This window comes from Piliocolobus tephrosceles, chromosome 16 (genome assembly GCF_002776525.5).
Source record: "Piliocolobus tephrosceles isolate RC106 chromosome 16, ASM277652v3, whole genome shotgun sequence".
Taxonomy (NCBI): Eukaryota; Metazoa; Chordata; class Mammalia; order Primates; family Cercopithecidae; genus Piliocolobus; species Piliocolobus tephrosceles.
In genome coordinates this window covers 53,502,585-53,509,056 of record NC_045449.1, presented here as the reverse complement: position 1 = coordinate 53,509,056, position 6,472 = coordinate 53,502,585, and positions in this window count along the sequence as shown.

Below are 6,472 nucleotides of genomic sequence, written 5' to 3'. Positions count from 1 at the left end.
TGTATTTTTAGTAGAGACAGGGTTTCACCATGTTGGCCAGGCTGGTCTTGAACTCCTGACCTCAAGTGATCCACCCACCTTGGCTTCCCAAAGTGCTAGGACTATAGGCATGGGCCACCATGCCCGGCCTCTGAGCCCTTTTTGGAGTAGAGGAAAGAATAGCCAGGAGCATCGAGCACCCACTGGCTGCCAGGCCCTTCACTGAGCTGCATCACCTCGTAAGGGAGATAATGATAGGCTCTGAAAGGGTCACAAAACCTGCCCAGAGTTAGACTCAAGCGTTCTGGATCTGAGGTCTGCTTCTCTGCATCACACCGAGCTGCTTTCCTCCAGAAGTGAATAATGTCTGCTCACTTCTAGAGGGAAGACATTTCATGTGCTTGGGGTTCCCTCCTTTCCAATTAGTCTTAATGAGGTTCCCCCCACTATGTACCATGATTTCCAGAGAAGCAGTCACAGATTCACATCATCATAGCCCCCAGCACCCTGGCATGGTGCCTTGACCTCAGGAGGCCTCGCTGAGTGTTGGTTGGATTCAAATTGAATAACATCCGCCATTTCCCGGGGCTTTCACATATATTATCTTATTTGATCATCACCATCACCCCTGCAAGTGAGGCGGCAACAGGCACAGGGCAAGGCAGCTGGTAACGAGGGCCAGGAGGGCAACCTTCACCCAATAGGGTCTGTTGCATGGGGCAGAATTTTGCCTGGGCCGGGGGCAGCTCAAGTGGAAGAGGTCACTCTTGACAAGCGTGTTCTACAGCCGGTCATTCACTCTGCAAACATTTGTGGCTCTGTGGTGCAAAATGTGCTCCCAGGTGACCCATTAAATTCACAAAGACTCTGTGCTGATGGAGTCAAGCATGTGCGGCTCCTGCCCTCAATCACAGAAGGTCGGGCTGAGCGTGCCCGCTCGCGGTGTGGCATCCCCCACGCCAGGAGGCAGCTTGGCTGGTCTGAGCTTTGAGCTTCACAGGGAGCTGGCAGGGGCTCCAGGGGGCAGCAAGCTGACAGCCAGCTCCCAGCTGACCTCCGTGGGCGGCGATGAGACTCAGATTGGATTGTTCTTACATAAAGAGTCATCCATGAGAAGCGGCGATCGGTGGCTCCCCATCCGCTGAGGACCCAGCCTTGTCTAATGCCTCCCTCTCCCCACCTCATCCTGCCTCTTCCACCCCGAAGGCCTGGCAGAGCCTCTCACTCCACCTCTATGAGTTTAGAAATCCTCGTGCCCCAGGCCTTTTATGCCAACCTCCTTGCTTGACTCAGTCCCCACAGCTCACACCTGGGTCCCCACCCTGGGGTACAAATCCTGCCCAGTTCAAAGAACCAGGCTCAGTGCCAGAGGCTGAAAACAGAACAAGACATGGTCCCTCCATGCACGAAATCAGGATGGCACCTATTCCTATCACCTGAGTGTAAGCCAAAACCTCAATCAGTGTTGGTATCTGCCAAGGAGAAGGGGTTGGGTTTTCTCTCTGTGTCCCTCTTATACATGGCAATCAGCTTGGCCCACAAAGGGGACTTCATCACCACCTGGGGAGCCTCTTTGGTGGCCACTAACTCAGGAGTGCTGCCTCCCAGATCCCCAGATTCCCCTAGGAATGTCCCCTTGGCTCTTGGTCACGTCTGGAATATCCCAGCTCCCAGGCAGAATTTGGCTCATGGTCATCTTCCCTTCTTCCATGGTTCTTTGTGAAGAAGGAGCCAGGAGGGCTCGAGATAAAGAATGTGGGGGCCGGCCTGGTGGTTCACACCTGTAATCCCAGCACTTTGGGAGGCCGAGGTGGGAGGATCACTTGAGGTCAGGAGCTTAAGACCAGCCTGGCCAACATGGTGAAACCCCATCTCCACTAAAAATACAAAAATTTAGCCGGGCATGGTGTAATCCCAGCTATTTGGGAAGCTGAGGCAGGAGAATCACTTGAACCTGAGAGGCAGAAGCTGCAGTGAGCCAAGAGATCGTGCCACTGCACTCCAGCCTGGGCGAGAGTGAGACTCCGCCTCAAAAAAAAAAAAAAAAAAAAAAAAGAATGTGGGGCGGGGGAATCACCACACAGGCCCCACCAGAGATGGTGGCTGTGTTTTCCAGCCCACCCTGAGGGCTTCCCCCAGCTTGCATGAGATCTCCTGCCTCTGTTCTCTGTTCTCGGGCTCATCCTGTGCATTTGGAGGACTGCTGGGTTGGCCACCCAGCCGCTCCTCCCACCAGGGCCACATCTGGTCCCCGCCTTTCACCCTCCAGAGGGAGCCAATCAGGGAGGTTGAGGAGAGTGGGGAACAGAGCAGATCAGGCAAAGCAATTAAAAAGCTGCTCTCAGGGTTACAAGCTGGGAGGTCAGGGGCAGGCTGGAGCAGGCCCTAGCTGGGGTGGGGAAAAGCAAGGAAGAATGGGCCTGAGCTTATTAATCCCAGTGCAGCAGCCTGGGGTCTGTGAAGGTGAGGGAGCCAATGCTGAGAAGGCCAGGGAAGAGCAAGAGGAAGGGACCCTGGGTTCATCCAGGAACCATTCTGCAGCCACAGGAGTCGGTTCTAGACAGCAGAGCCTGGCTGGGCACAGGCTGAGGATGCAGGTAAGGAATGGGCCCTACCCTGAGGCAGCCCCCTCTCCAACAGAATAGGAGCTCCTGCCCTCAAGGAGCTCCCATCTGACAATGAGCCATGGGTTCTAGCCCCAGGGAGCCCCTATCCAAGGGAAGAGGATGACTCCTGTCCTGTGGGTGCTTTAGCCTGGGATTGGGAGAAACACTGTCCTTAGAGAGACCCCAGTTTGCTGGGAAGACATAGGTCCTAGCATCAGGAAGTCCCCATCTGTTGGGGGGAAGGCATGGGCCCTCTCCTTGTCAAGCTTCAGGCTGAGATGCAAATGAGACCCACACCCGAGACAGAGTGACACACAGAGCTTTTCAAACTGGATGGAGTTGTGGGGCTCAAGTCTAGGGATGGGGAGGGGTGAGGGTGGAGAAAACAGCACCCACTGGGGGAGTCAGAGAGCCCAGAAAGCAGGCGGGAAAGCAGTCTCTACTCTGAGCCGGCAGAGAGAACTTGCTTGTGGAGATGAAGCCACCACCAGCTCATGATCTGGGGGTAGACAGTGCTGGCTCTCCCCCGTGCCTCACCAGCTGCTGCCCTCTGTCCCGTCCACACTGCCAAGTAACTGCGCTTGGGGGAGGGATGTCCACTTACTCCCAAAGGAGTTAACAGGACACAGGAGCCCCTTCAGAGGCCCCAGCTCCCGCCGCTCCGCCAACCCCATGGCAGATCCCCTAACATGTCGATAGGTAAAGCCCCTGGGAGGTGTTATGAAACGGAAGCTCTAATTTGTCAAGCACCTGCTGTGTCCAGCTTTCACTGATTTTATTCTTACAACTACCTGGGGAGCAAGCATGGCTGAATCCCCATTTTACAGACATGGAAATGAAGACTCAGGCAAGGTTCTTGAAGTCATCAAAGACTGCACAGCTATTGAGTGGCCAAGGCTTTGCTCCCTCTCCTTGAGGACAGTGCTATAGCAGTCAGAGTCAAGTCTAGAGAACAAAGCGGGTGATGCCTCTGGGTGAAACAAATCTGAGTTTTAGAAAACTCCACCTGCAGCTACCAGAAAGGCTTTCTCCCTGCCTCTAAACTGCGGTGGCTGTGGCCGCTCACACCTGACCAGCTGAGCACTGCCATCTAGTGGCCACTAGGCTCAGTTCCCTTCCACAGGAACGGGTCACGGATGAACAGACTTGCTGGTCACCAAGGCTCAGCCAGAGACACTGTGTTCTCTTCACCCAGCTTGCTGACCACCACACCGTGCCAGGCACTGGGCCAGGGCCAAGGGCCCAAGCAGAACCAGTGGGCAGCAGTCACGTGGTAAAACTGCCGTTTGAATTAGAGGCTGGCCTATTTGCAAACACCAGGCACCTTGTGTGTGGGTTGATGCCACATATGGGATTGGTCTGTCCCAGGAGGCATCTGGGCTTTACCCTGTAAGCAGAAGGTCATCTAGCAGATTCTGATGCAAGGGAAGGGCATGGGGAGGTCATCTTGTCCCCACCTCGGCTTGAAGCAGGAACAGCTTGGCTGTAGGCTCCTTGAAAGGGCATCCAGGCATCTCTCTCCATGGCTGGTACTATCCTGTTGTGCAGTCTAGGCACCAGTCTAGGGTTTGGCCTGAGGCTTTAGAAGTTGGGGCCTTCCAGGCCGGGCGCCGTGGCTCACGCCTGTAATCCCAGCACTTTGGGAGGCCGAAGCGGGCAGATCACGAGGTCAGGAGATCGAGACCATCCTGGCTAACACGGTGAAACCCCGTCTCTACTAAAAATACAAAAAATTAGCTGGGCGTGGTGGCAGGCGCCTGTAGTCCCAGCTACTTGGGAGGCTGAGGCAGGAGAATGGCGTGAACCTGGGAGGCGGAACTTGCAGTGAGCTGAGATGGTGCCACTGCACTTCAGCCCAGGCGACAGAGCGAGACTCTGTCTCAAAAAAAAAACAAAACAAAAAGAGAAGAAGAAGTTGGGGCCTTCCATTCGGGGAAGCAGGAAAGGAGGCACCCCAGAGAACGGGGTCTGAGCCAGGCTAGGAGGATGGAGGGGGCTGGGTGGAGGCTGGAAGGGCTGAGGGCCTACCCTTCTCTGTCTGCTGTATCCGCCTGCAGCAGATGCAAATCAGAGTGTAGTTTAGAACAGAGAGAGGACAGGCACAGCGGCTCACATCTGTAATCCTAGCACTTTGGGAGGTTGAGGCCAGAGGATCACTTGAGGCCAGGAGTTCAACACCAGCCTGAGCAACATAACAAGACTTGGTCTCTTAAAAACAAAAATTATTTGGGCGCAGGGTCATGTGCCTGTAGTCCCAGCTACTTGGGAGGCTGCGGCAGGAGGATTGCTCAAGTTCAGAAGTCTGAGGCTGCAGTGGGCTATGATGGCACCACTGCAATCTGGCTCTGGGTAGCAGAGTGAGACCCTGTCTCTAGAAAAAAAAAAAGAGATAGAGAGAGAGAACATACTGTCATACTGTCCACCACTAGGGCTTGGTACATGAATGCATATAGTGGAAAATCATGCAGCTGTTAAATGATGATGCAGACAAATATTTATTGATATGGAAAGATGTTCACAACATATTGTTGAGTGAGAAAAGCAAATTACAAAATAATTTGTACAGCATGAGCCCATTTTGAAAAACGTGATTTTATATGTGTGGAAAAAATCTGGTAGTGTTTACCTCCAGGTGGCAAAATGATGGCTAATTACATTTTTTTGTATTGCTTATCTATAGTTTCTGACTTTTCTACAGTGAATATTTAATTAAAAAGATAATGAAAGTTTGGAAAACAACCATGACCAAATCTGTCTGTATCTTTGGTTCTCTGTGCAGACATCTTTATATAGTTAAGGGTTGGCCAGGCATGATCTATAGGTACCGGTTGTACAAGTCATGCCTATAATCCCAGCACTTTGGGAGGAAGAGGTTGGAGGGTCGCTTGAGCCCAGCAGTTCAAGACCAGCCTGGGCACCATGGTGAAACCTTGTCAAAAATGAGCTGGGCATGGTGGTGTACCTCTGTGGTCCCAGCTACTTTGGGAGGCTGAGGTGGGTGGATCGCTTCAGCCAGGGAGGTTGAGGCTGCAGTGAGCTGTGATAGCACCAATGCACTCTAGCCTGGGCAACAGAGCAAGACCCTGTCTCAAAAAGCAAAAACAAGATAGTTAAGGGTTGAGTGTGAGGAAAGGTCTGAGGGTTGAGAGGGAGTGGAGGATGCACCTGGGCCTGTGACAGGGGCCCATGGAGGTGGCTGATGGCAAAGGCTGGGGGACTCCAACTGCTGATGCTGAAACAAGCTTGTGTTTCACATACATAGGGACAGTTCACTGAGCTTCAATGACAAGCACCTCCTGCTCCTCACATCTTTTCTCTCCAGGACAGTTTTGCTCTCATTTTAACTAGACTTCCCTTGAACCAAAAGGGAAGACCACATGCTGTGACTTGCTGGGCAGCCTGGAAAGGCGGGCCACTCCTAGCCACAGAGATGAGAGTTGAGACAAGAGCTCATCCCTAGTCTTCCTTTTCTATTTTGTTTATTTTATTTTTCTTATTTATTGAGACAGAGTCTCACTCTGTCACCCAGGCCGGAGTGCAGTGATGCGACCTTGGCTCACTGCAGTCTCCACTTCCTGGGCTCAGGTGATCCTCCCACCTCAGCCTCCCGAATAGCTGGGACCACAGGAATGCACCATACCTGGCTAATTTTTTGGTTCACCACATTGCCCAGGCTGGTCTCGAACTCCTGGACTCAAGCGATCCGCCCACCTTGGCCTCCCAAAGTGCTAGCATCACACGCATGAGCCACTACGCCCAGCCTTGCTCTTCCTTTAAAGCCTCCTGTCCTTCCCCAGGTCCCCAATTTATAGCAGGATCAAAGGTCACTGGGCGCTTGCCCCCTCTTCAAGATTTCTCTCCCTATGTCACTGCTCAGGCCCAGAGTC